Below are 17829 nucleotides of genomic sequence, written 5' to 3'. Positions count from 1 at the left end.
ATGATGGCTCCCACACTGTACAAAGACCCCACATTATCTCCCACACTGTATGATGACCCCACGCTGTACAAAGACCCCACATTATCTCCCACACTGTATGATGGCCCCCACACTGTACAAAGACCCCACATTATTTCCCACACTGTATGATGGCTCCCACACTGTACAAAGACCCCACATTATTTCCCACACTGTATGATGGCTCCCACACTGTACAAAGACCCCACATTATCTCCCACACTGTATGATGGCCCCCACACTGTACAAAGACCCCACATTATCTCCCACACTGTATGATGGCTCCCACACTGTACAAAGACCCCACATTATTTCCCACACTGTATGATGGCCCCCACACTGTGCAAAGACCCTACATTATCTCCCACACTGTATGATGACCCCCACACTGTACAAAGACCCCACATTATCGCCTACACTGTATGATGGCCCCCACACTGTACAAAGACCCCCCACATTATCTCCCACACTGTATGATGGCCCCCTCACTGTGCAAAGACCCCACATTATCCCCCACACTGTATGATGGCCCCACACTGTACAAAGACCCCACATTATCTCCCACACTGTATGATGGCCCCACACTGTACAAAGACCCCACATTATCTCCTACACTGTATGATTGCCCCCTCACTGTGCAAAGACCCCACATTATCTCCCACACTGTATGATGGCCCCACACTGTACAAAGACCCCACATTATCTCCTACACTGTATGATGGCCCCCACACTGTACAAAGACCCCACATTATCTCCCACACTGTATGATGGCCCCACACTGTACAAAGACCCCACATCATCTCCTACACTGTATGATGGCCCCCACACTGTACAAAGACCCCACATTATCTCCCACACTGTATGATGGCCCCACACTGTACAAAGACCCCACATTATCTCCCACACTGTATGATGGCCCCACACTGTACAAAGACCCCACATTATCTCCTACACTGTATGATGGCCCCCTCACTGTGCAAAGACCCCACATTATCCCCCACACTGTATGATGGCCCCACACTGTACAAAAACTCCACATTATCTCCCACACTGTATGATGGCCCCCACACTGTACAAAGACCCCACATTATCTCCCACACTGTATGATGGCCCCCACACTGTACAAAGACCCCACATTATCTCCCACACTGTATGATGGCCCCCACACTGTGTAAAGACCCCTCATCATCTCCCACACTGTATGATGGCCCCCACACTGTACAAAGACCCCACATCATCTCCCACACTGTATGATGGCCTCCACACTGTACAAAGACCCCACATTATCTCCCACACTGTATGATGGCCCCCACACTGTGCAAAGACCCCACATTATCTCCCACACTGTATGATGGCCCTCACACTGTGCAAAGACCCCACATTATCTCCCACATTGTATGATGGCCCCCACACTGTACAAAGACCCCACATTATCTCCCACACTGTATGATGGCCCCCACACTGTACAAAGACCCCACATTATCTCCCACACTGTATGATGGCCCCCACACTGTACAAAGACCCCACATTATCTCCCACACTGTATGATGGCCCCCACACTGTACAAAGACCCCACATTATCTCCCACACTGTATGATGGCCCCCACACTGTACAAAGACCCCACATTATCTCCCACACTGTATGATGGCTCCCACACTGTGTAAAGACCCCACATTATCTCCCACACTGTATGATGGCCCCACACTGTGCACAGACCCCACATTATCTCCCACACTGTATGATGGCCCCACACTGTACAAAGACCCCACATTATCTCCCACACTGTATGATGGCTCCCACACTGTGCACAGACCCCACATTATCTCCCACACTGTATGATGGCTCCCACACTGTGTAAAGACCCCACATTATCTCCCACACTGTATGATGGCCCCACACTGTGCACAGACCCCACATTATCTCCTACACTGTATGATGGCCCCCACACTGTACCAAGACCCCACATCATCTCCCACACTGTATGATGGCCCCCACACTGTACAAAGACCCCACATCATCTCCCACACTGTATGATGGCTCCCACACTGTGCACAGACCCCACATTATCTCCCACACTGTATGATGGCCCCCACACTGTACAAAGACCCCACATTATCTCCCACACTGTATGATGGCCCCACACTGTACAAAGACCCCACATTATCTCCCACACTGTATGATGGCCCCCACACTGTACAAAGACCCCACATTATCTCCCACACTGTATGATGGCCCCACACTGTGCAAAGACCCCACATTATCTCCCACACTGTATGATGGCCCCCTCACTGTGCAAAGACCCCACATTATCTCCCACACTGTATGATAGCCTCCACACTGTACAAAGACCCCACATCATCTCCCACACTGTATGACGGCCCCCACACTGTACAAAGACACCACATCATCTCCCACACTGTATGATGGCCCCCACACTGTACAAAGACCGCACATTATCTCCCACACTGTATGATGGCCCCACACTGTACAAAGACCCCACATTATCTCCCACACTGTATGATGGCCCCCACACTGTGCAAAGACTCCACATTATCTCCCACACAGTATGATGGCTCCACACTGTGCAAAGACCCCACATCATCTCCCACACAGTATGATGGCCTCCACACTGTACAAAGACCCCACATTATCTCCCACACTGTATGATGGCCCCCACACTGTGCAAAGACTCCACATTATCTCCCACACAGTATGATGGCCTCCACACTGTACAAAGACCCCACATTATCTCCCACACTGTATGATGGCCTCCACACTGTACAAAGACCCCACATTATCTCCCACACAGTATGATGGCCTCCACACTGTACAAAGACCCCACATTATCTCCCACACTGTATGATGGCCTCCACACTGTACAAAGACCCCACATTATCGCCTACACTGTATGATGGCCCCCACACTGTACAAAGACCCCCCACATTATCTCCCACACTGTATGATGGCCCCCTCACTGTGCAAAGACCCCACATTATCCCCCACACTGTATGATGGCTCCACACTGTACAAAGACCCCACATTATCTCCCACACTGTATGATGGCCCCACACTGTACAAAGACCCCACATTATCTCCTACACTGTATGATGGCCCCCTCACTGTGCAAAGACCCCACATTATCCCCCACACTGTATGATGGCCCCACACTGTACAAAGACCCCACATTATCTCCCACACTGTATGATGGCCCCACACTGTACAAAGACCCCACATTATCCCCCACACTGTATGATGGCCCCACACTGTACAAAGACCCCACATTATCTCCCACACTGTATGATGGCCCCACACTGTACAAAGACCCCACATTATCTCCCACACTGTATGATGGCCCCACACTGTGCAAAGACCCCACATTATCCCCCACACTGTATGATGGTCCCACACTGTACAAAAACCCCACATTATCTCCCACACTGTATGATGGCCCCCACACTGTACAAAGACCCCACATTATCTCCCACACTGTATGATGGCCCCCACACTGTACAAAGACCCCACATTATCTCCCACACTGTATGATGGCCCCCACACTGTGTAAAGACCCCACATCATCTCCCACACTGTATGATGGCCCCCACACTGTAAAAAGACCCCATATTATCTCCCACACTGTATGATGGCCCCCACACTGTGCAAAGACCCCACATTATCTCCCACATCGTATGATGGCCTCCACACTGTACAAAGACCCCACATTATCTCCCACACTGTATGATGGCCCCCACACTGTGCAAAGACCCCACATTATCTCCCACACTGTATGATGGCCTCCACACTGTACAAAGACCCCACATTATCTCCCACACTGTATGATGGCCCCCACACTGTACAAAGACCCCACATTATCTCCCACACTGTATGATGGCCCTCACACTGTGCAAAGACCCCACATTATCTCCCACATTGTATGATGGCCCCCACACTGTACAAAGACCCCACATTATCTCCCACACTGTATGATGGCTCCCACACTGTGCACAGACCCCACATTATCTCCCACACTGTATGATGGCCCCCACACTGTACAAAGACCCCACATTATCTCCCACACTGTATGATGGCCCCCACACTGTGCAAAGACCCCACATTATCTCCCACACTGTATGATGGCCCCCACACTGTGCACAGACCCCACATTATCTCCTACACTGTATGATGGCCCCACACTGTGTAAAGACCCCACATCATCTCCGACACTGTATGATGGCCCCCACACTGTACCAAGACCCCACATCATCTCCCACACTGTATGATGGCTCCCACACTGTACAAAGACCCCACATCATCTCCCACACTGTATGATGGCTCCCACACTGTGCACAGACCCCACATTATCTCCCACACTGTATGATGGCCCCCACACTGTGCAAAGACCCCACATTATCTCCCACACTGTATGATGGCCCCACACTGTACAAAGACCCCACATTATCTCCCACACTGTATGATGGCCCCCACACTGTACAAAGACCCCACATTATCTCCCATACTGTATGATGGCCCCCACACTGTGCAAAGACCCCACATTATCTCCCACACTGTATGATGGCCCCACACTGTACAAAGACCCCACATTATCTCCTACACTGTATGATGGCCCCCACATTGTACAAAGACCCCACATTATCTACCACACTGTATGATGGCCCCCACACTGTGCACAGACCCGACATTATCTGCCACACTGTATGATGGCCCCCACACTGTACAAAGACCCCACATTATCTCCCACACTGTATGATGGCCCCACACTGTACAAAGACCCCACTTTATCTCCTACACTGTATGATGGCCCCCACACTGTGCAAAGACCCCACATTACCTCCCACACTGTATGATGGCTCCCACACTGTACAAAGACCCCACATTCTCTCCCACACTGTATGATGGCCCCCACACTGTACAAAGACCCCACTTTATCTCCTACACTGTATGATGGCCCCCACACTGTGCAAAGACCCCACATTACCTCCCACACTGTATGATGGCTCCCACACTGTACAAAGACCCCACATTATCTCCCACACTGTATGATGGCCCCCCACACTGTACAAAGACCCCACATTATCTCCCATACTGTATGATGGCTCCCACACTGTACAAAGACCCCACTTTATCTCCTACACTGTATGATGGCCCCCACACTGTGCAAAGACCCCACATTACCTCCCACACTGTATGATGGCTCCCACACTGTACAAAGACCCCACATTATCTCCCACACTGTATGATGGCCCCCACACTGTACAAAGACCCCACATTATCTCCCACACTGTATGATGGCTCCCACACTGTACAAAGACCCCACATTATCTCCCACACTGTATGATGGCCCCCACACTGTACAAAGACCCCACATTATCTCCCACACTGTATGATGGCTCCCACACTGTACAAAGACCCCACATTATCTCCCACACTGTATGATGGCCCCCACACTGTACAAAGACCCCACATTATCTCCTACACTGTATGATGGCCCCACACTGTACAAAGACCCCACATTATCTCCCACACTGTATGATGGCCCCACACTGTGCAAAGACCCCACATTATCTCCTACACTGTATGATGGCCCCACACTGTGCAAAGACCACACATTATCTCCCACACTGTATGATGGCCCCCACACTGTGCACAGACCCCACATTATCTCCTACACTGTATGATGGCCCCACACTGTACAAAGACCCCACATTATCTCCCACACTGTATGATGGCCCCACACTGTGCAAAGACCCCACATTATCTCCTACACTGTATGATGCCCCCACACTGTACAAAGACCCCACATTATCTCCCACACTGTATGATGGCCCCACACTGTGCAAAGACCCCACATTATCTCCTACACTGTATGATTGCCCCCACACTGTACAAAGACCCCACATTATCTCCCACACTGTATGATGGCCCCACACTGTACAAAGACCCCACATTATCTCCCACACTGTATGATGGCCCCCACACTGTACAAAGACCCCACATTATCTCCTACACTGTATGATGGCCTCCACACTGTACAAAGACCCCACATTATCTCCCACACTGTATGATGGCCCCCACACTGTACAAAGACCCCACATTATCTCCCACACTGTATGATGGCCCCCACACTGTGCAAAGACCCCACATTATCTCCCACACTGTATGATGGCCCCCACACTGTACAAAGACCCCACATTATCTCCCATACTGTATGATGGCCCCACACTGTGCAAAGACCCCACATTATCTCCCACACTGTATGATGGCTTCCACACTGTACAAAGACCCCACATTATCTCCCACACTGTATGATGGCCTCCACACTGGACAAAGACCCCACATTATCTCCTACACTGTATGATGGCCCCCTCACTATGCAAAGACCCCACATTATCTCCCACACTGTATGATGGCCCCCTCACTGTGCAAAGACCCCACATTATCCCCCACACTGTATGATGGCCCCCACACTGTACAAAGACCCCACATTATCTCCCACACTGTATGAGGGCCCCCACACTATACAAAGACCCCACATTATCTCCCACACTGTATGATGGCCCCCACACTGTACAAAGACCCCACATTATCTCCCACACTGTATAATGGCCCCCACACTGTACAAAGACCCCACATTATCTCCTACACTGTATGATGGCTCCCACACTGTGCAAAGACCCCACATTATCTCCCACACTGTATGATGGCCCCCACACTGTACAAAGACCCCACATTATCTCCCACACTGTATGATGGCCCCACACTGAACAAAGACCCCACATCATCTCCCACACTGTATGATGGCCCCCACACTGTGTAAAGACCCCACATTATCTCCCACACTGTATGATGGCCCCACACTGTACAAAGACCCCACATTATCTCCTACACTGTATGATGGCCCCCACACTGTGCACAGACCCCACATTATCTCCCACACTGTATGATGGCTCCCACACTGTACAAAGACCCCACATTATCTCCTACAGTGTATGATGGCCCCCACACTGTGCACAGACCCTACATTATCTCCCACACTGTATGATGGCCCCCACACTGTACAAAGACCCCACATTATCTCCCACACTGTATGATGGGCCTCACACTGTACAAAGACCCCACATTATCTCCTACACTGTATGATGGCCCCCACACTGTGCACAGACCCCACATTATCTACCACACTGTATGATGGCCCCACACTGTACAAAGACCCCACTTTATCTCCCACACTGTATGATGGCCCCACACTGTACAAAGACCCCACATTATCTCCCACACTGTATGATGGCCCCACACTGTACAAAGACCCCACATTATCTCCTACACTGTATGATGGCCCCCACACTGTGCAAAGACCCCACATTATCTCCCACACTGTATGATGGCCCCACACTGTACAAAGACCCCACATTATCTCCCACACTGTATGATGGACCCCACACTGTGCAAAGACCCCACATTATCTCCCACACTGTATGATGGCCCCCACACTGTACAAAGACCCCACATTATCTCCCATACTGTATGATGGCCCCCACACTATACAAAGACCCCACATTATCTCCCATACTCTATGATGGCCCCCACACTGTGCAAAGACCCCACATTATCTCCCACACTGTATGATGGCCCCACACTGTACAAAGACAGCACATTATCTCCCACACTGTATGATGGCCCCACACTGTACAAAGACCCCACATTATCTCCCACACTGTATGATGGCCCCACACTGTACAAAGACTCCACATTATCTCCTACACTGTATGATGGCCCCCACACTGTACAAAGACCCCACATTATCTCCTACACTGTATGATGGCTCCCACACTGTGCAAAGACCCCACATTATCTCTCACACTGTATGACGGCCCCCACACTGTACAAAGACCCCACATTATCTCTCACACTGTATGACGGCCCCCACACTGTACAAAGACCCCACATTATCTCCCACACTGTATGATGGCCCCACACTGTACAAAGACCCCACATTATCTCCTACACTGTATGATGGCCCCCACACTGTGCAAAGACCCCACATTATCTCCCACACTGTATGATGGCCCCCACACTGTACAAAGACCACACATTATCTCCCACACCGTATGATGGCCCCCACACTGTACAAAGACCCCACATTATCTCCCACACTGTATGATGGCCCCCACACTGTACAAAGACTCCACATTATCTCCTACACTGTATGATGGCTCCCACACTGTATGATGGCTCCCACACTGTGCAAAGACCCCACATTATCTCCCACAATGTATGATGGCCCCCACACTGTACAAAGACCCCACATTATCTCCCACACTGTATGATGGCCCCCACACTGTACAAAGACCACACATTATCTCCCACACTGTATGATGGCCCCACACTGTACAAAGACCCCACATTATCTCCTACACTGTATGATGGCCCCCACACTATACAAAGACCCCACATTATCTCCTACACTGTATGATGGCCCCCACACTGTACAAAGACCCCACATTATCTCCCACACTGTATGATGGCCCCACACTGTACAAAGACCCCACATTATCTCCCACACTGTATGATGGCCCCCACACTGTGCAAAGACCCCACATTATCTCCCACACTGTATGATGGCCCCACACTGTACAAAGACCCCACATTATCTCCCACACTGTATGATGGCCCCCACACTGTGCAAAGACCCCACATTATCTCCAACACTGTATGATGGCCCTCATACTGTACAAAGACCCCACATTATCTCCCACACTGTATGATGGCCCCCACACTGTACAAAGACCCCACATTATCTCCCACACTGTATGATGGCCCCCTCACTGTACAAAGACCCCACATTATCTCCTACACTGTATGACGGCCCCCACACTGTACAAAGACCCCACATTATCTCCCACACTGTATGATGGCCCACACACTGTACAAAGACCCCACATTATCTCCCACACTGTATGATGGCCCCCACACTGTACAAAGACCCCACATTATCTCCCACACTGTATGATGGCCCACACACTGTACAAAGACCCCACATTATCTCCCACACTGTATGATGGCCCCCACACTGTGCAAAGACCCCACATTATCTCCCAGACTGTATGATGGCCCCCTCACTGTACAAAGACCCCACATTATCTCCCACACTGTATGATGGCCCCCACACTGTACAAAGACCCCACATTATCTCCCACACTGTATGATGGCCCCACACTGTACAAAGACCCCACATTATCTCTCACACTGTATGACGGCCCCCACACTGTACAAAGACCCCACATTATCTCCTACACTGTATGATGGCTCCCACACTGTGCAAAGACCCCACATTATCTCCCACACTGTATGATGGCCCCCACACTGTGCAAAGACCCCACATTATCTCCCACACTGTATGATGGCCCCCACACTGTACAAAGACCCCACATTATCTCTCACACTGTATGACGGCCCCCACACTGTACAAAGACCCCACATTATCTCCTACACTGTATGATGGCCCCACACTGTACAAAGACCCCACATTATCTCCTACACTGTATGATGGCCCCCACACTGTGCAAAGACCCCACATTATCTCCCACACTGTATGATGGCCCCCACACTGTACAAAGACCCCACATTATCTCTCACACTGTATGACGGCCCCCACACTGTACAAAGACCCCACATTATCTCCTACACTGTATGATGGCCCCACACTGTACAAAGACCCCACATTATCTCCTACACTGTATGATGGCCCCCACACTGTGCAAAGACCCCACATTATCTCCCACACTGTATGATGGCCCCACACTGTACAAAGACCCCACATTATCTCCCACACTGTATGATGGCCCCACACTGTACAAAGACCCCACATTATCTCCTACACTGTATGATGGCCCCCTCACTGTGCAAAGACCCCACATTATCTCCCATACTGTATGATGGCCCCACACTGTGCAAAGACCCCACATTATCTCTCACACTGTATGACGGCCCCCACACTGTACAAAGACCCCACATTATCTCCCACACTGTATGATGGCCCCACACTGTGCAAAGACCCCACATTATCTCTCACACTGTATGACGGCCCCCACACTGTACAAAGACCCCACATTATCTCCTACACTGTGTGATGGCCCCCACACTGTGCAAAGACCCCACATTATCTCCCACACTGTATGATGGCCCCACACTGTACAAAGACTCCACATTATCTCCTACACTGTATGATGGCCCCACACTGTGCAAAGACCCCACATTATCTCTCACACTGTATGACGGCCCCCACACTGTACAAAGACCCCACATTATCTCTCACACTGTATGACGGCTCCCACACTGTACAAAGACCCCACATTATCTCCCACACTGTATGATGGCCCCACACTGTACAAAGACCCCACATTATCTCCTACACTGTATGATGGCCCCCACACTGTGCAAAGACCCCACATTATCTCCCACACTGTATGATGGCCCCCACACTGTGCAAAGACCCCACATTATCTCCCACACTGTATGATGGCCCCACACTGTGCAAAGACCCCACATTATCTCCCACACAGTATGATGGCCCCACACTGTACAAAGACCCCACATTATCTCTCACACTGTATGACGGCCCCCACACTGTACAAAGACCCCACATTATCTCCCACACAGTATGATGGCCCCACACTGTACAAAGACCCCACATTATCTCCAACACTGTATGATGGCCCCACACTGTACAAAGACCCCACATTATCTCCCACAATGTATGATGGCCCCCACACTGTACAAAGACCCCACATTATCTCCCACACTGTATGATGGCCCCCACACTGTACAAAGACCACACATTATCTCCCACACTGTATGATGGCCCCACACTGTACAAAGACCCCACATTATCTCCCACACTGTATGATGGCCTCCACACTGTGCAAAGACCCCACATTATCTCCCACACTGTATGATGGCCCCCACACTGTACAAAGACCCCACATTATCTCCCACACTGTATGATGGCCCCCACACTGTGCAAAGACCCCACATTATCTCCAACACTGTATGATGGCCCTCACACTGTACAAAGACCCCACATTATCTCCCATACTGTATGATGGCCCCCACACTGTGCAAAGACCCCACATTATCTCCCACACTGTATGATGGCCCCCACACTGTACAAAGACCCCACATTATCTCCCACACTGTATGATGGCCCCCACACTGTGTAAAGACCCCACATTATCTCCCACACTGTATGATGGCCCCACACTGTACAAAGACCCCACATTATCTCCCACACTGTATGATGGCCCCCATACTGTGCAAAGACCCCACATTATCTCCAACACTGTATGATGGCCCTCACACTGTACAAAGACCCCACATTATCTCCCACACTTTATGATGGCCCCCACACTGTACAAAGACCCCACATTATCTCCCACACTGTATGATGGCCCCCTCACTGTACAAAGACCCCACATTATCTCCTACACTGTATGACGGCCCCCACACTGTACAAAGACCCCACATTATCTCCCACAATGTATGATGGCCCCCACACTGTACAAAGACCCCACATTATCTCCCACACTGTATGATGGCCCCCACACTGTACAAAGACCACACATTATCTCCCACACTGTATGATGGCCCCCACACTGTGCAAAGACCCCACATTATCTCCTACACTGTATGACGGCCCCCACACTGTACAAAGACCCCACATTATCTCCCACACTGTATGATGGCTCCCACACTGTACAAAGACTCCACATTATCTCTCACACTGTATGACGGCCCCCACACTGTACAAAGACCCCACATTATCTCCCACACTGTATGATGGCTCCCACACTGTGCAAAGACCCCACATTATCTCTCACACTGTATGACGGCCCCCACACTGTACAAAGACCCCACATTATCTCTCACACTGTATGACGGCCCCCACACTGTGCAAAGACCCCACATTATCTCCTACACTGTATGACGGCCCCCACACTGTACAAAGACCCCACATTATCTCCCACACTGTATGATGGCTCCCACACTGTGCAAAGACCCCACATTATCTCTCACACTGTATGACGGCCCCCACACTGTACAAAGACCCCACATTATCTCCCACACAGTATGATGGCCCCACACTGTACAAAGACCCCACATTATCTCCCACACTGTATGATGGCCCCACACTGTTCAAAGACCCCACATTATCTCCCACACTGTATGACGGCCCCCACACTGTACAAAGACCCCACATTATCTCCCACACTGTATGATGGCCCCACACTGTACAAAGACCCCACATTATCTCCCACACTGTATGATGGCCCCACACTGTACAAAGACCCCACATTATCTCTCACACTGTATGACGGCCCCCACACTGTACAAAGACCCCACATTATCTCCCACACTGTATGATGGCCCCACACTGTACAAAGACCCCACATTATCTCCAACACTGTATGATGGCCCCACACTGTACAAAGACCCCACATTATCTCCCACACAGTATGATGGCCCCACACTGTACAAAGACCCCACATTATCTCCAACACTGTATGATGGCCCCACACTGTACAAAGACCCCACATTATCTCCCACAATGTATGATGGCCCCCACACTGTACAAAGACCCCACATTATCTCCCACACTGTATGATGGCCCCCACACTGTACAAAGACCCCACATTATCTCCCACACTGTATGATGGCCCCCACACTGTGCAAAGACCCCACATTATCTCCCACACTGTATGATGGCCCCCACACTGTACAAAGACCCCACATTATCTCCAACACTGTATGATGGCCCCACACTGTACAAAGACCCCACATTATCTCCCACAATGTATGATGGCCCCCACACTGTACAAAGACCCCACATTATCTCCAACACTGTATGATGGCCCCCACACTGTACAAAGACCCCACATTATCTCCCACACAGTATGATGGCCCCACACTGTACAAAGACCCCACATTATCTCCAACACTGTATGATGGCCCCACACTGTACAAAGACCCCACATTATCTCCCACACTGTATGATGGCCCCCACACTGTGCAAAGACCCCACATTATCTCCCACACTGTATGATGGCCCCCACACTGTACAAAGACCCCACATTATCTCCAACACTGTATGATGGCCCCACACTGTACAAAGACCCCACATTATCTCCCACAATGTATGATGGCCCCCACACTGTACAAAGACCCCACATTATCTCCCACACTGTATGATGGCCCCCACACTGTACAAAGACCCCACATTATCTCCCACACAGTATGATGGCCCCACACTGTACAAAGACCCCACATTATCTCCAACACTGTATGATGGCCCCACACTGTACAAAGACCCCACATTATCTCCCACAATGTATGATGGCCCCCACACTGTACAAAGACCCCACATTATCTCCCACACTGTATGATGGCCCCCACACTGTACAAAGACCCCACATTATCTCCCACACTGTATGATGGCCCCCACACTGTACAAAGACCCCACATTATCTCCCACACTGTATGATGGCCTCCACACTGTGCAAAGACCCCACATTATCTCCCACACTGTATGATGGCCCCCACACTGTACAAAGACCACACATTATCTCCCACACTGTATGATGGCCCCACACTGTACAAAGACCCCACATTATCTCCCACACTGTATGATGGCCCCCACACTGTACAAAGACCCCACATTATCTCCCATACTGTATGATGGCCTCCACACTGTGCAAAGACCCCACATTATCTCCTACACTGTATGATGGCCCCCACACTGTACAAAGACCCCACATTATCTCCCACACTGTATGATGGCCCCCACACTGTACAAAGACCCCACATTATCTCCTACACTGTATGATGGCCCCCACACTGTACAAAGACCCCACATTATCTCCCACACTGTATGATGGCCCCACACTGTACAAAGACCCCACATTATCTCCCATACTGTATGATGGCCTCCACACTGTGCAAAGACCCCACATTATCTCCTACACTGTATGATGGCCCCCACACTGTACAAAGACCCCACATTATCTCCCACACTGTATGATGGCCCCCACACTGTGCAAAGACCCCACATTATCTCCTACACTGTATGATGGCCCCCACACTGTACAAAGACCCCACATTATCTCCTACACTGTATGATGGCCCCCACACTGTACAAAGACCCCACATTATCTCCCACACTGTATGATAGCCTCCACACTGTGCAAAGACCCCACATTATCTCCCACACTGTATGATGGCCCCCACACTGTACAAAGACCCCACATTATCTCCCACACTGTATGATAGCCTCCACACTGTGCAAAGACCCCACATTATCTCCCACACTGTATGATGGCCCCCACACTGTACAAAGACCCCACATTATCTCCTACACTGTATGATGGCCCCCACACTGTACAAAGACCACACATTATCTCCAACACTGTATGATGGCCCCCACACTGTGCAAAGACCCCACATTATCTCCCACAATGTATGACGGCCCCCACACTGTACAAAGACCCCACATTATCTCCCACACTGTATGATGGCCCCACACTGTACAAAGACCCCACATTATCTCTCACACTGTATGATGGCCCCCACACTGTACAAAGACCCCACATTATCTCCAACACTGTATGATGGCCCCCACACTGTACAAAGACCCCACATTATCTCCCACAATGTATGACGGCCCCCACACTGTACAAAGACCACACATTATCTCCAACACTGTATGATGGCCCCCACACTGTACAAAGACCCCACATTATCTCTCACACTGTATGACGGCCCCCACACTGTACAAAGACCCCACATTATCTCCCACAATGTATGATGGCCCCCACACTGTACAAAGACCCCACATTATCTCCCACACTGTACAAAGACCACACATTATCTCCAACACTGTATGATGGCCCCACACTGTACAAAGACCCCACATTATCTCCCACACTGTATGATGGCCCCCACACTGTGCAAAGACCCCACATTATCTCCCACACTGTATGATGGCCCCCACACTGTACAAAGACCCCACATTATCTCCCACACTGTATGATAGCCCCCACACTGTACAAAGACCACACATTATCTCCAACACTGTATGATGGCCCCCACACTGTACAAAGACCCCACATTATCTCCCACACTGTATGATGGCCCCCACACTGTGCAAAGACCCCACATTATCTCCCACACTGTATGATGGCCCCCACACTGTACAAAGACCCCACATTATCTCCCACACTGTATGATGGCCCCACACTGTACAAAGACCCCACATTATCTCTCACACTGTATGATGGCCCCCACACTGTACAAAGACCCCACATTATCTCTCACACTGTATGATGGCCCCCACACTGTACAAAGACCACACATTATCTCCCACACTGTATGATGGCCCCACACTGTACAAAGACCCCACATTATCTCTCACACTGTATGATGGCTCCACACTGTACAAAGACCCCACAATATCTCCCACACTGTATGATGGCCCCCACACTGTGCAAAGACCCCACATTATCTCCCACACTGTATGATGGCCCCCACACTGTACAAAGACCCCACATTATCTCCCATACTGTATGATGGCCCCCACACTATACAAAGACCCCACATTATCTCCCATACTGTATGATGGCCCCACACTGTACAAAGACCCCACATTATCTCTCACACTGTATGACGGCCCCCACACTGTACAAAGACCCCACATTATCTCCCACACTGTATGATGGCCCCACACTGTACAAAGACCCCACATTATCTCTCACACTGTATGATGGCCCCACACTGTACAAAGACCCCACATTATCTCTCACACTGTATGACGGCCCCCACACTGTACAAAGACCCCACATTATCTCCCACACTGTATGATGGCCCCACACTGTACAAAGACCCCACATTATCTCTCACACTGTATGACGGCCCCCACACTGTACAAAGACCACACATTATCTCCAACACTGTATGATGGCCCCCACACTGTACAAAGACCCCACATTATCTCCCACACTGTATGATGGCCCCCACACTGTGCAAAGACCCCACATTATCTCCCACACTGTATGATGGCCTCCACACTGTACAAAGACCCCACATTATCTCCCATACTGTATGATGGCCCCACACTGTACAAAGACCCCACATCATCTCCCACACTGTATGATGGCCCCCACACTGTGCAAAGACCCCACATTATCTCCCACACTGTATGATGGCCCCCACACTGTGCAAAGACCCCACATTATCTCCACACTGTATGATGGCCCCCACACTGTACAAAGACCCCACATTATCTCCTACACTGTATGATGGCCCCACACTGTGCAAAGACCCCACATTATCTCCCACACTGTATGATGGCCCCCACACTGTACAAAGACCCCACATTTTCTCCCACACTGTATGATGGCCCCACACTGTGCAAAGACCCCACATTATCTCCTACACTGTATGATGGCCCCACACTGTACAAAGACCCCACATTATCTCCTACACTGTATGATGGCCCCCACACTGCACAAAGACCCCACATTATCTGCCACACTGTATGATGGCCCCCACACTGTACAAAGACCCCACATTATCTCCTACACTGTATAATGGCCTCCACACTGTACAAAGACCCCACATTATCTCCTACACTGTATGATGGCCCCCACACTGTACAAAGACCCCACATTATCTCCTACACTGTATGATGGCCCCCACACTGTACAAAGACCCCACATTATCTCCACACTGTATGATGGCCTCCACACTGCACAAAGACCCCACATTATCTGCCACACTGTATGATGGCCTCCACACTGCACAAAGACCCCACATTATCTCCCACACTGTATGATGGCCCCCACACTGTGCAAAGAACCCACATTATCTCCTACACTGTATGATGGACCTGCACTGTACAAAGACCCCACATTATCTCCCACACTGTATGATGGCCCCCACACTGTACAAAGACCCCACATTATCTCCCACACTGTATGATGGCCCCCACACTGTGCAAAGACCCCACATTATCTCCTACACTGTATGATGGCCCCCACACTGTGCAAAGACCCCACATTATCTCCCACACTGTATGATGGCCCCCACACTGTGCAAAGACCCCACATTATCTCCTACACTGTATGATGGCCCCCACACTGTGCAAAGACCCCACATTATCCCCCACACTGTATGATGGCCCTCACACTGTACAAAGACCCCACATTATCTCCCACACTGTATGATGGCCCCTACACTGTACAAAGACCCCACATTATCTCCCACACTGTATGATGGCCCCCACACTGTACAAAGACCCCACATTATCTCCCACACTGTATGATGGCCCCACATTGTACAAAGACCCCACATTATCTACCACACTGTATGATGGCTCCACACACTGTACAAAGACCCCACATTATCGCCCACACTGTATGATGGCCCCACATTGTACAAAGACCCCACATTATCTCCCACACTGTATGATGGCCCCACACTGTACAAAGACCCCACATTATCTCCCACACTGTATGATGGCCCCACACTGTACAAAGACCCCACATTATCTCCTACACTGTATGATGGCCCCACATTGTACAAAGACCCCACATTATGTCCCACAGTGTATGATGGCCCCCACACTGTACAAAGACCCCACATTATCTCCCACAATGTATGATGGCTCCACACTGTACAAAGACCCCACATTATGTCCCACAGTGTATGATGGCCCCCACACTGTACAAAGACCCCACATTATCTCG

This window comes from Phyllobates terribilis, unplaced genomic scaffold, assembly GCF_046119375.1.
Source record: "Phyllobates terribilis strain yellow unplaced genomic scaffold, ASM4611937v1 Scaffold_1__5_contigs__length_1240528914, whole genome shotgun sequence".
NCBI classification, from domain to species: domain Eukaryota; kingdom Metazoa; phylum Chordata; class Amphibia; order Anura; family Dendrobatidae; genus Phyllobates; species Phyllobates terribilis.
Note: the sequence above shows the minus strand (reverse complement) of the source record.